A 14,993-nucleotide genomic window follows, 5' to 3' on the forward strand; every position below is an offset into this window, starting at 1 on the left:
AGTCCTGACTACCTGTCAGCATGCACCCAGGAGATGTCACCGGCAGAAAAGGGGCCCCAGGTGCTCCCAGCCCGCACGGCTGACACAGGTATGATGACTGAGGTCACAGGTGGCATTTCCTGGAGACAAGCGGTGAGGAGCATAGAAGGAAAAAAAAAGAAAAATTGAACAACAGCAGAAACCAGAGACCCAAGGTGATGCTCTTGCCAGGACTCCTGGTGTTCCCAGAGGATGCAGGACAGCTTTGCTGCCTGCACAGCTCCTGTCCTGCTCGTCTGAGGGGTAGGCGAGCAGCCAAACAGTGTGTGTCTTCAGGCAGACACACTTCTTCTCCCCCAAGTCCCAACAGATGCACAAGTGAAGACATTCACTCTTTTCTCAGCTTGCCAGCTTGCTGAGGGGCTGTGAAGGACATACTCCCGGAGAGGCAGGGTCAGGCTGTGCCAGGTCTCCTAACAAGCAAGCTACACCCTTGACAGCCCATGGGAACAATGGTATCAAAAACAGCTGGTCATGTCTGACCAGGAGGGACCCATAGTGGATTGCTTGAACAAGATCACTTTCACCCTTTAGCATGGCCCTCCTCCCCAGGACCGACAGCTGGTGGGCAACCCCGAAGGTGAGGGGCCACCAGCTGGTGTTTTTAGCCTCCCTTTTTGGGAAGGAGCAGAGCATCCGACCCCACATCTCCCAGTGAGGCACCCAGCCAGGAACTTGCTCCTGTACCCTCCCACGTGTCCACGTAAAGGTGCCACCCATGACTCGCCACCTTCCCCTGCCTCCTCCTCCTCCTCCTCACCAAACCACCTGCACACACTTTTCCCCGCTGCAACAGGCCCAGTAACTGCTGCCAGTTAAAACTGCTGTTTTCACTATTTTTTTAATAAGAAAAAAGTAATTGAAATTTAATTTAGTCAATGACCAAGCGATGGGGGAGGGTGTATGAAAATGAGCCACTGTTGCCTCAGGTTCCAGCAGGAAAGAGCTTGAACCAAGAGGGGACAAGGGGGACGTGTGGGGCAGCTGAGGGGGATCCATACAGGAGGTTTCGAATCGGGGGCTCCCAAATCAACAGACCTCCCGGCCAGATTTCTCCCCCAGCACATCCCCAGCATTACATGTAAAGCCTCCAGGCACCCTCCTTTGACTATCCACATACTCCAGTGAAAACCTCCCCTCCTATCCTGTCCCTGCAGCCTGCAAGGAGCAGGGTGCCTCTCTCCTGCCCTCTTCCCCTCTGCTGCCAGACACTGGCTCTGCTGCGACCAGAGCCCCATCAGAGTCAGCAGCCACAGGCCCGTTAGCACAAGCTGCCGGCACAGAGAAAAGGAGAGAAGCAGAGGAGTCCTGGGGGCCCGAGAACAAGACAGGGCTCATGAGTCATCCCCTCTGCAAGCACGTACCCACAGCCCCCGCTGGCTACCGCCACGCTCTGGAAAGATGCTGAATATTCGGTGAAGGGGGTTTTTTTTAGATCTACTAAAAATGGCAAGGGGAACTCCACTGTCAATTTAAAAAAAAATAAAAAAGGAAAGAGAAAGATCATAATCTCATCTCCACAGCCGGTCTTACACCTTCCCTGAGGATATGTTAGAACAGCCAAGGGTGTGACAGGAAAGCAGCCCGTGGAGTTCTGTTTCTGGCAGGCTGGGGGAAGGGAGGATGAGGGAACGGCTGTGGGAGGGTGCATGTGTTGCCATCTCCACCAGTCTGAATGGGTGCGGGTGCACAGGCAGCCTGGGTTTGCAGGTGAAGGGATGGAGTGAATGCCATGCTGGGGGAAAACATCACCTGGCTCTGACACCTCTGCTAGAGGTCTCGGTATCTCTGCTGTGGTTGCCACTAGAGGACCTCGTTTGGGAAAGGCAAGCTCTGATACAAGATTTTGCAATGCCAACCTGTCGGGCAAGGACAAGGCTCACTAGCTGCTTTTGTACAGCATCATGTGCATCACCACAGAAGTATGTGGTGACATGGGGTCAGCTAGTCTGTCTGCTCTTCCTCCAAATCAATGAGACAGAAGCCACCTTTCGCTGAAGTTAGCAAAGCAGGTCTTTACTCCTCAGCTTGGAAAGCCCCTTCATATCAGCAGACACAGGTTTAAATCTTCACAGTCAGTAAAACCTCAGACCAGTACGAGAAGAAACCTCTGTTGCACCCCCAGTACAGAAGGAGATGTGGGAATTGCAGGCAGGGATGTGGGGCAGAGGTTCTGGGCTGAAGCCCCTCAGTTCATCCCCAGAGGAAAAAAAGTGCCACCAGGATGGTGCAGGGGGAATTCGAGTCTCACAGCATGGCTGAGAGAAGGGAGGGTACTTGTGTGTGCAAGGGAACAGTGAGGGAGCAGGACGAAGAGATTTACCGAAATTATAGAAATTTTCTTGTCTCCCACTCTCCTCCACCCTGTCATTTTCTCTTCTCCACTTTCTCTTCTGGTCTCTGTCTCACCTTCTGTCTCTCCCTCTGTAAGCACTTATTGGCAAGTTTTCTCCAGAACACAGCTATTTGGAATGTGTGTTCCTCTCCTTCCCTTACAATATTTGCTCTCTCATTCTCGGTATCTTCCTTGCTGGTGAAGCTGATCAGCTTAATGATGATAATATTGAACATGGTGAAATGGCTGCTTTCCCACTGAAGCGAGTTCTTCATTGCTCTGCTTTCAGGTACCAGCCACTTGCATGCCTTTCCTTACCACATCAAATGCAGAAAGACAACTATCACCTTTTTTTTCCCCCACCATCTTCTCTACTTGGAAGGGAAGGACATTCTCTATCATATATTTTTAATCTGCTCCTTGAGAAAGCCTGAGATATAAAATGGCCTATTTTAGTCCTATCCCTCATTCCCAGTCAGATGTCACTCTTGGGGAACGCATCTCCTCAAGTTAGTGGCTTTCCTAGTGTGGAAGTAGCAAGTGATATATTCCTTGTCTTCAAGGGATCTAGATCTCTGCCCAGCCCCTGTCCCCATCACTTCTGTGCTCACTGCACAGATGTAACTCCCCCAAAGCAGAAGCTGAGGGTCCACAGTAAGGTCCTGCATTTTCCAGCAAAAGAAGCCCACAGATCACTTGTGCTGTGATTCATCCTAGTGGAGAGAACAGTGTGGGCTCCCCACCTCACCATGCATCACAGAACCTCCCCCCAGTGGGAGCCCACAGAATAACTGGTGTTGAAAGGTATGTCTGGAGGCCTCCAGTCCAAATCCCTGTTCAAAGCAGGGCTCACTTCAAAGCCAGAGCAGGTTGCTCAGCACCTCATCTGCTCAAGTTTTGAGTATCTCAAAGGATGCAGACTCCAAAATACCTCTGGGCCACCATCTCACATCGGACTGATACACCCTCATGGTTATGTTTTTTCTTCATATGGAGTTGGAAATTCCCTCGCTGCAACTTGTCTCTGCTGCCTATTGTCCTTGGTGCACACCTCTGGGAACAGTCCAGCTCCATTGTCTCTACACACACCCCCCATTACCCTTACCAATCAGATCCCCCGTAAATTGCTCTCCTCCAGGCTAAACAAAGCCAGTGCCCTCAGCATCTCCTCAAATGTTATGTGCTCTAACTCCCTCATAATCTTCATGGCCCTCCACTAAACTCACTCCAGTTTGCCACCCTCTGTCTTGTACTGGGGGGGGCAATGCCTGACTCTACCTCTCCTTGCTTGGGACCTCCCTTGGCTGAATTAAAGCCTACTCTTGAATATTTCCTCTTTTCTTTATTTTACTGTTAAATGGATGGTAAACAGCCTCCAGGCTATCCAAGTCAATGATATTCAACAGAAACACCAGTTTGGATCACCATGTTCATAAGACTGTATCTAGATTTTACTATCAGCAAATCATATTCCTGGTCCAGAGGAAAAAGCAATTCCCTGGCAACACCAGGATGAGGAATCAGATGATTTTGTGAACCTCTTAACAGGGGTGGAGAGCCAGAAAACAGACTTAGTCCTGTCTTCCCTGCCCAGCTGTCAGTGTGGTTTGGGAATTAACTCCTCATGCTTTATTTATCATCAAAATTTTCAGCCAAAACAGAGAGGCACATTTTTCCCCTGTAAAATGTACTCAGCCATATCCCAATCTCTCTCAGCATTCACTTCCACCCAGCATCCTAAAACCTCTCCACTTGATTCTTAAATAGGAGGGAGACAAGCTCCAGGAGTCCCAGCTGTACTTGGTAAAGGGAGAAGGAAGACACAGAGTCACAGCATCTTGCCATGCAAAACAAACAGAGAAAGGAGCAGGGCCCCAGGAAGGTGGTATGGGGAAGACTCTACTCACTCTGTGCCAAGGATGATTGAGCAGGGGAACTCACTGCTGCAGGACATTGCCAACGCAGACAACTTGACTGGGTGTTTAACTGGAGGTGAGTGGTTTTAAAAGCACAGATGGCACTTAGATCTTCCAGTAAGTGTGGCAGCATCTAAGGGCTTCCAGGTGGAAGTCTGTGAAGTCATTAGGGATCTCCCCTTCCTCCTTCCCAGCCAGACACCTCAAAAGAAGCATGACATGGGGGGTAAAATGGGAAGGATTTCACCTCCTTCTGAAAGACCTGTGCACTAGCTCTTCCACTTTGCTGGGAGTAACCTGGTGACCTACTCACATGGTGACTTGCCCTGTTATAACAACTCCAAGAACTTCAGTGATGCCCCAAATTCACTAGTGGGAAAGTGACATGATTCCCAGGGAAGGGCACTGTGATTTCAATTACCTGGAGGTATTTGAGAGGGATTCAGAGAGAGATGCACGGTCCCACCTATTCCAATTCCCCACCCTGAAGCTCCAGTTGCCATGGCAATGATACTGACAATTTCAATGCATAAACCCAAATTTGCATTTTAATGGAACATAATTAGAATGCTGAGATAAACGATTCTTCCTCGCTAAAAGGTAACATAAACGCCACATCTCACAAATATGCTCTACCAGCAAGTATTGCACATACACGCACACACACAGAGCCTATAACTGTGGGAGCTGGGAAGTTACTTTCAGTTCCTTTATGCCTAACTGGGAAGTTTTCTATCCACAGCACAAAAACACTATTTCCAGATTAAAACAACAGATTCACCAGATGTCTCCTGCAAACTGACCATATCACCTCCTGGCCGCTATCCTGCCATGCCATGCTTCCCCGCCAGGGTCCAAGCAGGGTCAGGCCATATCTGCTGTCCCAACACTGAACCCTGAGATGCTCTGTATGCTGGCAGCTCTCAGGGGCTCAGCAGCAGGGATGATTCCCCAGAGACGATAAAAAACCTGTCCCTCTCCAACTGTCCTAATATTTATTTTCCTTTTGTTTCATAGCTAGATTTGTAGTGAGATGTGCTCTCGCTTGGTTATCTGCAATATGCCCAAGAGTTTATTCTCCAGCTATTGGATCAGGAAAGGAGCACTGTGTTAGCACCTGTCCCACACTGTCAGCACAGAGGCCAAATAGTTATGAAAGGGCAGAAGAGGATTTTAAAAAGGAAATGTTTCCAAGACACCTCTGTCTACTTCAGCAACAAGCAGGGAAGGGGAATGGAGGAGGGAGAACCCATTCTGCACCAAATAGGAAAGCAGAAAATGAATTTCACCTGCCCTTGATACAAACTGAATTCAAAGCAGGCGGCTGGCAGGAGTGAATAGAGACAGCAGAGAGGAAGGAAAAAAATAAATTAATAAAAAAGGAGAGAAAGGGAGAAAAGCAAACAAGTGAATCATAAAAGCTGCAAACTGCCTGGATATTTCATTTGGCTTTTCAACTGGGAACTGGCATGATGCCTGCTGGGGAGGGGGCAATCATGTCTGGGAGAGGCTGAAAGTACTGCAGCCCAGACCAGCTTCCCCTGGACATGCTGAACCCCACTGGGCCTCACAGCCCTTGGGGGATTGCAGACAGCTCTGCAAAGAAGGGGAGGGCATGGGATTCACCTCAGCCCATCTGCCTCATCCCACCTGCTTGGGATGTGGAAGCAAAACCACGGTTCCTGCTGAGCAGCACTGACAGGGCACTGCTGACACTGATCTGCTATCTGCAAATGCATTGAGTAGATGACACAGAAGTTGCTCCCCAGGACATCCATGGCCTGGATCTGTGCCTTTATTCCTGCAGAGAGCTTTCCAAGGGGTTACCAAACCCCTTCAAGCGCTGCACCTTCCTATCGACACAGGCTAACTGGCCATGCCCACTCCATTAGATCTGCACAATTAGGCCCCAGAGAGTTCAGGCAACCTTCTGCTCCTCCTGCACGATGACACCCAGTGGTCAGCCCAGCGGTCAGCAGAAACCCGGTGGTGAAAAGCTCCATATCCCACCCCTAAAGCCACCTGGTCTCAGCACAGCTTCGTGTCCAGCAGGCACCAGGGCAGAGTGTTCAGAGATACTGCTTGTGGAGGGGAGATCTTGATTCCTTGTCCAGGAAAGTCTAGTCCTACTCCTCTGGGCTGCACAAAAAAGAGTATTCCTCCCCCTCACCACTCCCACCACCCCAGCTGGCAACCCCATTTAATCTCTCTGCCCTCCTTCATTTGCCAGAATCAAATATTAATTGGGCTACGCTGTGATGGAGCGAATGTTAATATGCCTTGGCACGTGATCAAGTGGAGCTGGATTCAGCCTCCAGCGCGGCGTGCGGCTAGAAGAGCACGGCAAGGTGAGCCCAGCGGAGCAGTCTCTGGGACTCCCCACTGCTTTGGCCAGCCCCAAAGGCTGCACATCCTGGCGGTTTGCATCCAATCTCTTTCACGTCCTCTTTAGCACTGATGCACACACGTGTAAATGCACACACCCAGGTTGCACACAAACACACACATTTACCTAGAGCCATCCAAACCCCACGGAGTGAATCGGCTGTACAAAATCAGTGCAGATGCAAGGTGAGGAGATCACACACTGTACATCCCATGGCACTGTTTCCATACATGTGAATACATCCAGGTAGAAACTCATATGGATGCTAACATGTATACAGGGTGTGCTCTTATACCAATGTAAACCATGGTGTACCCAGTAAGACAGGAGGCTGTATACCTACGCACAACCACACCAAAACACTTTCCTGGAGCTGATGGCTTTCCACATAACCCTCATTCCCTTGGTTTTGGCTTGCAGTTGATTAACTTAAAAATAAAACCACATAACCCTCCTAAGGACCATCTACGCCACAGATATGGTGGTTCATGGGGCACCTATTAGCCAGTTCCTCTCCCTTAGGATACAGCTTACAGATTCTGCACAGTAGGGACCCCTAAGAGGATGGAGACATGATCGCAAGGTCCAGTTCACAATACAAAGTTTTAGGAACAAACAGTGGAGTAAGGAAGGAAGATAAGAAAGAAGAAAAGAGCTGGCCTTGTAATTTAGAGGGACTGAAGTGCTGGGAGTCAAGATCAAGAGATAAAAGGTCAGGTTGAACTGTCATCCTCCCAGAAACTGCTGACCCTGGCTGGAGAAGCAAGGGCTAGAAGGAGAAAGAGAGGACAAGGAGAGAGGAAAATAGGCAACGCAAGTCAAAAGATAGCTATCAAAAGAGAGAGGGAGTGAAGGAAGGAAAGAAAAAGAGAAAGGAAAGCCAAAAAAAATTAAGCAAGTAAAAGAAATTATAAAAGCATCTGCCACCATGTTGAGAAATGTGCATGCCGACTGTGGGACAGGAGGTCTCCTTGCTCTCTTCACAGGTGAGCGTGCAAGCCAGACTCCCCACGGGCACTTGCGTCTGCCAGCTCCCACCCTGCAGTCATGCCCTACATCTTTGGTAACAGGGACTACACGGCTGGCTTGTCACTTGGCTTCCTTGGTGAGAGAAAAGGCCAGCCCCTGGCAAGCCTCCCTACACCACTCACCACAGCTCCCCAGCTCCCACCTCGGCTTTGGGGGCTATCACAGTGCCTCCCCAAGGATCCACTGCAGGACAACTCCACTGCGCCGTAGCTGTGCCAGGGAGGCAGCACCATGGTGACTTACTGTATGCAGTGTGCTGCAGCCAGGGCAGGAAGGAGGTGCAAGGCACATACGGACAGGTGATGGCAGATGGGGACAGTGAACAGTGATCCAGAGCTGAGCATTAGCATGGGACTTGCTGCCAAACCAGTATCACAACTGGCAGGAGATGAGCACTACCGAGATGAAAGTCACAGTGGCCAATTCATGCTAAAGTCCCAATGACTACCAGATACAGGCTGGGGTGTTCAAAGCAGGTGGTATGGAGTTGTGCCCCAAAACCCTCCTACACCTTGCTGGTTCTGTGCCCAAAACTTGCCAGGGTTGGGTAAAACCTACAGAAACTCAACACTTGTCCTACAAACCTCTTCCACGCTCTCCCCCTGCTCCTGGCAGGGCCTTCCTAAAGTTCAGCACCCATCTCAGCACCCATCTCTCCTGGCTGCTGTGCTTGTGACAAGCGAAACCCAGCCTCACAGTGACATCTAGTGAGGAGAGCCCTTGTGGCACCATGCACCCGCGCTAGAAATGGCAGCCTGGCCTCCTCTCCCGCTGGCGTTTGTTCCCCGGACTTTGGAAGACAGAGGCAGAGCAGGACATGTGGCCCTGGAGGAGAAGGCAGCCTGGCCCAGGGGGACTCATGTGGTGAGTGTATGGGTGCCTGGTACCCAGCACCTCGAGGGCTGCCCCTGCACCCCGAGAGAGTGGGTGCGCATGCCGGTGGATTTTCAGGTTTTCTAAAAGAGTGTTTTCTACACTCTGCTGAGGAGAGTTGGATGGAAAGGGAGAGAAAGGAACACAAGAGAGGAGAGAGCCAGCCATATAATTTAGAGGGACTCAACTGCTGGGAGTCAAGAACAAATGGTAAAAGGTCAGGTTGAACCATCACCCTCCCACAGCCTCAGAAATTGCGGATCCTGGTTGGAGAAGCAAGAGCTACAAAGAGAGACAGCAGTCAAGGAAACAGGGAATAAAACAAGGAAAGACAAAATACAGCTATTAGAGAGAGAGCGAAGGAAGGAAAGAAAAAAAAAAGGGGGGAGGGGAAAAAATGACAAAAGCAGAGTGCAGAGAGAGAGGTCTGGCACCACGCTGATAAATGCAGCATGCCAGCCACAGGACAGAACATCTCCTTGATCTGGGCAAGCCTCACATGCTATTCTGTGTGGTTCTGAGCAATTCTGAAAAAAAAATCCCACAAATTAGGAAACCACAAAGTGTGCATTGTGGCAATAAGCATCCAGTCCCCCTGCTGCTTGCAGCTAAATCCACGATGCTGCCTTGCTCTCATTTCCCACATCAGAAACAGCTGGGGAGGGGATCAGCTATCTGACCCGCTCCTTTCCGACACATGCTTGTGGTCTAGCTGTCCCCTGCCCTGCAACACCTTCATGATCCCATCCCTCCTCCGCTTCCCTGTTTTTCCTACCATCTCCAAATTGCTCCCTCCCAAGCCTGAAAGGACTGGGGAATAGGAGGGGACACGACACACTTTTAGCCACTGAATCAGGGGACATGACACACCTTTAGCCATGGGAAGATCAGACCAGTGCCAGCACAGGATGGGGCAGGCAGGAGCTGCAGCAGCAAGCAATGCTGCCCCCAGCTGCCCCAGCTCTGCTCTGTACCAAGCAGCAGAGACATCCACTAACAAGGCCTGCCTAAGGCAGCAAAAGCCCATGACAGCCCCAGCCCATCTCCTGTCTGTCTCCAAACCCTTAATGGTTGGTGACAAGCATAACTAGCTAAACTTTGCTGCATCCAGAGCGAGCTCTGGGGCTTGTAAACATTTTAAGGCCCTGCAGCAGAGAGGCTGGGAACAAAACAGAGCCTTCTACCTCTTTGTCACTGCTTTGAAAGCAGCCATGTTCAACAATGACTGACATTCCCCAATTTCACATCTGCACAGCATGAGGATACTTAAGCTCTCAGCTCTAATACATCGTCTTCTCTGTGTATTTCCAAGTTCTTTACATGAGAAATCACTATTTCCATTGTAATCAGGATAAAATACATCCTTCCTGGAAGAAACAAGACTTCATTTCATCAAAGGCCACAATATTTCCAGAACTGAGAACCACCACTGTCTATTTACAAATCCCTCTAGTTAAAGAATGTTATATTTACAAATCCCTCTAGTTAAAGAATGTTATACTCAGAACCTTGTCTCAAAATCCCTGTTTCAATTTCTGTCCATTTTCTATGTATTCAGCAGGGGAATATTTTAGGGGTGAATTTCTCAGATTCTGGCATGGAATATCTATAGTTCTGACTAAAATACAAAACAAAGCTATGAAGAGCAAATCAAACAATGTAAGGGAGGAATACAGATTAAGCTGAAAGCCAAAGGTGAAACAAAAGAAGAAGGTCAAGCGTCAAGCCAGGGAGGCCAGTCTGCAATTGAAAAGGGAAAGACCAGTTCTAGAAGCACAAAAGGAAAAAAAAAAGATAGGCAGAAATCCAGAGGGAAGAAAAGAAAAAAACTGAAGTCAACAGGTAACAGTCCAGCTGCTTGAAGCTAATTTGAAAGGAAAACAAAGCTCCTGGTAAGCTTGGAGGCTCAGATGTTGGTAACTGAAGTGTAAGTCTCATCAAGCCCACCGCTAACAGTAAGCTTCCAAAGTAAAAAGGGAAGATGTCGTAGAAGATTCTTCAAGGGCTTCCACCAAACAGCTCATAACTCCTGGATGCTGTGCTGATCCAGCACTGCCAGTGACACAAAACCACAAAAATTAACAATTTGGATCCCCAAAAAGCCCAAAGGCTTTGGGGGATCCAAATTATAGGCCCAAAGCTCTCAAGTTTTTCAATAATCCCCAGTGTGTACATACGGCAGTAGGTGTTGTCTGCACTTTACTCACCTTCCTACAATGCATTTCATTCAGCCTGACAATCTATAAAGCAAACTCATACTCACTCCAATCCCTGTATCAGTCCTGCCTTTGCCCCCTTCCTGCATCCACCATCTGTTATGCTTGTTCTCCAGCATTTAGCAGTTCATGGTCCACAGCTCCCCTACATTTTGTTCACTCAGGCCCATCCCTGCTCCACCAAAGGATCTTGATCCTCTTTTCCCAGGTTTTCAGGGAAAAGGAAAAGCAACTACAGCGGGATACCTTTTGGCCTTCCAGAGTGGAGGAAACAGTGGCAGGAAGCTCTGCCACTTCCTCCCAGAGCTGATGCTGCAGGAATGAAGTAGGTGGGGAGGGCAGGAGGAAGACCCAGGAACCATCTCCATGGCCCACAGAAGGAACAGGGAAAAGTCAGTCACTCTGAGCCCTGGGATCCTTCTACTACTTCCTCCCTCTCCTGACATTTAAGGATAGTGATGGGTAACAGAGAAGGAAATCGTTCCCCTCCAACCGCAGACCTGTTTGCCTGCTCCACTCTAGGAGGCATGCAAGAGCAGCAGGTGCCCTTCTGAAGAGATTTCTCCCTTCAGGCAAAGATAGAAAGTATGAGGGCACTGGAAGTTCCAGCATTTTTGTGAGTTTGGATGCAAAACCCCATTATTTCTGACTACAAAAACCTTGTGACACCAACTCTGTATTATATGCAAAATATTACTAGCGAAGTGCTTTCTTCTGGTATTCTAAGCCCTGAAGAAGGACTTGTTTGGGTTTTTTCCAAATATAACATTTATATTCTTAAAAATATTACCTCTCTCTACAAAGTGGGCTCTTACAACTTCAGCAAAGGTACTGAGGCTTGCTCTCTTCCCATTTGGAGCCAAAAACCAGCAGGTGGAGAACAAGGATATGTTTTGGGCTGAGCCTCCACATTGTCATTCAGAAGATCTAGCTTGAGCATTCATCCTGTCTCAGCTACTTTGGGAGTTGCTTAATCTTTGTGCCTCCTTATCTCATCTGTATAGGAGGATAATAACTCTTGTCTTCTTCAGGAGCAGAGTTCATTTCTTAGCACAGCATCTAGTATGGTGGGAAGCCGATTTAATCTTAAGCTGTGCCAACATTATCTGCAGAAGCTGTGCAAGACAGAGCCAGCTTCTTGGTGACCTGGAACAGGCTGAAAAGTGCATCGAAGAGGTAGGTATCTGCACTGGATTAAAAAAAAAAATAAAACAACACACAATTAAAAATCAGAATAAAAGACTTTCTATCAGTCTAAAGTAAATAGACACTTACCCATGCAAGTGTATGAATCAAAGCATTGTCCAGCCCTTGTTCAAATTCAGTAGGCCAGAAAGTCAAATTGCTTTTCAAAGGCATGTCACACAGTTAAAGGACAAAGGTTCCTATGTATTTGAGGTACAGGGCAGGCAGTGATCCATGGTTCTTTGTAGGAACAGTGACCACAACACAAACTGCTTCAACTTGGCAAACACAGCTAAATATTAATGACAGCAGCTTTGAATACTGCTGTTCAAGAGAAAATATAGAACATGGGATGTGGTGAAACTGGACAGCTGTCTAAAGCAAAGCACGTTCCATAATCCACATGTGAAGAAACATGCAGAGGTGAAAATCTGTTATAAATCAGCTTGAAAATCAGTCTGATTCATTTCGGAAGAGAAAATACAGATGTATGTGTCAGTGTGGACAATACCAAGTGTTCAAACATCAGGATCCCATTTCCCAAAATCATAAGATTGTTTTTAAAAAAGCCCTAAACTAAATAAATGCTTGTGACTGTTGTATTTTACTTCTAATGCTGCCCTCACCTTCTGTTTTCTAACATTCTTCACAATATTCCTTCAGACCGAGGCTCCTGCGTAACCCCCTGAATCCAGAAGCTGGAACATAAAGTAAGAGCAAACAAACAGCTATTATGAACTGCCACAGACAGCAATATGATTAACCATGAATATCATTAACGTCTCTGTTAGCACATAGTACAGAATAATAAGATGGAACAGGCCAAATGTACAATAATCTCAGACATCTTCCGAAGCCTAGAATAATGGGGAGAAGAATAGTCACTCCAAGATGAACCAGAAACTTTATCAACATATTCAAACAGGGAAAATTTCCATTTTTCAATGCCATAAGAAATAAAGCAGAAAGTGAACTGATAAAATTCACACATGGAAGTTACTTAAAACTTAAACTGATCTGTATGCTGGGTTATTTGTAATTGAAAAGCTAGCTAGCTCGTGGGTACCCGCTGAGGCATGAGATTTAAAGAAAGCTATAAAACATGAACATTAGCAGCAGAAAGCTTTCAAAGATAGCTTAACTCTCAGAAACAAAGACATTCTCAATCTGAAATGCAGCGCCTGTGGTTTTTGCCATCCAAAGTTAGATTATTCAGGCTCTAAGGTAGCGATTTATTTGGATGTTACACATTTAAATGAACACCATTTGGCACTCATTCTGTCCCCAAAGCGCTTCAAAGAGCTAACTGCACTGATTTTTGAGGGATTACAATGTGATGAAGTTTTCTTGGATGAAATTTTAATTTGAGCAGAGGCCTTAAAACAGTACAATGAAATACTGATTTTTTTTTTTACTGACACAGACACAAAGTCTCCTAACATTAAATTTTTAATAGTACTTACTAGTCTGGAAAAAGCAATTTGTACGGTCTGCTCAACTGCTTTCAACAGTGATTCAGGTAAAAGAAAGTGATCGTTAAATGTGTATATCATGATGAAATAAGTAACATATCCTCAATGTGAGAGTGATAAAGGCATGGAAGCTCCTGCAAAGAGAAATACAGCATTTATATGCTGTGCTCAGTATAAAGCAGATTTATCAAACACAGGTTAGTCAACTTAATCTAAGGTCAACTCTGTTGACCTACAGTTACATTATCTCCTCTCCTATATGTCATAAACCATAAAACCATACGTTTTTGTGATTATGTGATCCAAATGCATAAAGTCTACATATATACAGGTTTAAAGGAACATATAATACACAGGGAAAATCCAGTTCATAGTAAGAGATGATCATACATTCCCAACATAAGTCAATAAACTGATCCTGTTTAGCACTGCAGGGAAAAGATGTAAGCATAGCTCTCTATTAAAGTCAAAGAGCAAGGGAAGAATCTGCACCTGTGTCTGCATGAGTGTACCAAAGTCACCCGGACAGTGATATGACAGACACTATTATCACTGTGTCTGGCAAGACCAAGCACAGCTGAAGCCAGAATGCAGTTAGGAGAAACATTAATGATCGTGCCCCGAGAAAAGCTACCAGATTCTATTAAAAGGAGCTGAAGAAATATAATGTATTAATAATAGGTACATGATTTCACAAAGTGTTAAAAAATCCATGGCCCATGTTGGACCATTATCTTTGGAAACAGATCCAAACCTGGGGAACACATCACACCATGAAGCGCACATCCATTTAACTTCTAGGTGCACTAACTAGCTCCAAGAGCCTGACCAGACTCTGGGCAGGAGACTGTGAATGCAGTTAAAGAAAGTGCCTTGCCTTCCCTCTTCAGCAAAGTGACCCCTGTGAACTCATTAAAATTTATTCTGCAGGTAATTGCTGACTAAAATCATAGCAAGTCTGCACTCAACCTTGCCGGTCAAAGGAGGCGTTGCCTGTATTACGGTTTCCTGCTACTGAAGGTATTTAATAAGAAGGGAGTCAGATTTTCTGAGAGACCTACATAATTGAGAGCTTTATTAATTGGCACAACAGAAATAGGATAGTATTGGTAATGGTTTACTTCTGAGGTAGAAAAGGGCATTTATTTTCCATCAACAGGCTGATAAATCAGTGCAGCTTGTACCACACTAATTCGTTAAATATGTTTTGCGGTGTTGGTAACAAAGATGTTTTTGCATCAGGTGCCTTCATAAGGCATTTATGAGGTTACGCCTTTTTTTGACACTAAGCATGTGTAACAACATATTAGATGATTCTAATAAAGTTAAATGATGCAAATGTAGTGTTTAACCAGTAGAATAAGCTATCTTGAATATATTATGCAATATGTCACCATGAACAGCTTACAAAGAACCTGTAAATTGTATTTTAGGGGCTAAAAGAGAGCGTTTGACTGATGAGGTATTTTTGGAAACACTTTCCCCATGGTAAGACCACTGGCAGCTATCATTTATCTCACTCTGACCAAGATAAAGATAATC

The sequence above is a fragment of the Mycteria americana genome, chromosome 1 (assembly GCF_035582795.1).
Source record: "Mycteria americana isolate JAX WOST 10 ecotype Jacksonville Zoo and Gardens chromosome 1, USCA_MyAme_1.0, whole genome shotgun sequence".
NCBI lineage: Eukaryota > Metazoa > Chordata > Aves > Ciconiiformes > Ciconiidae > Mycteria > Mycteria americana.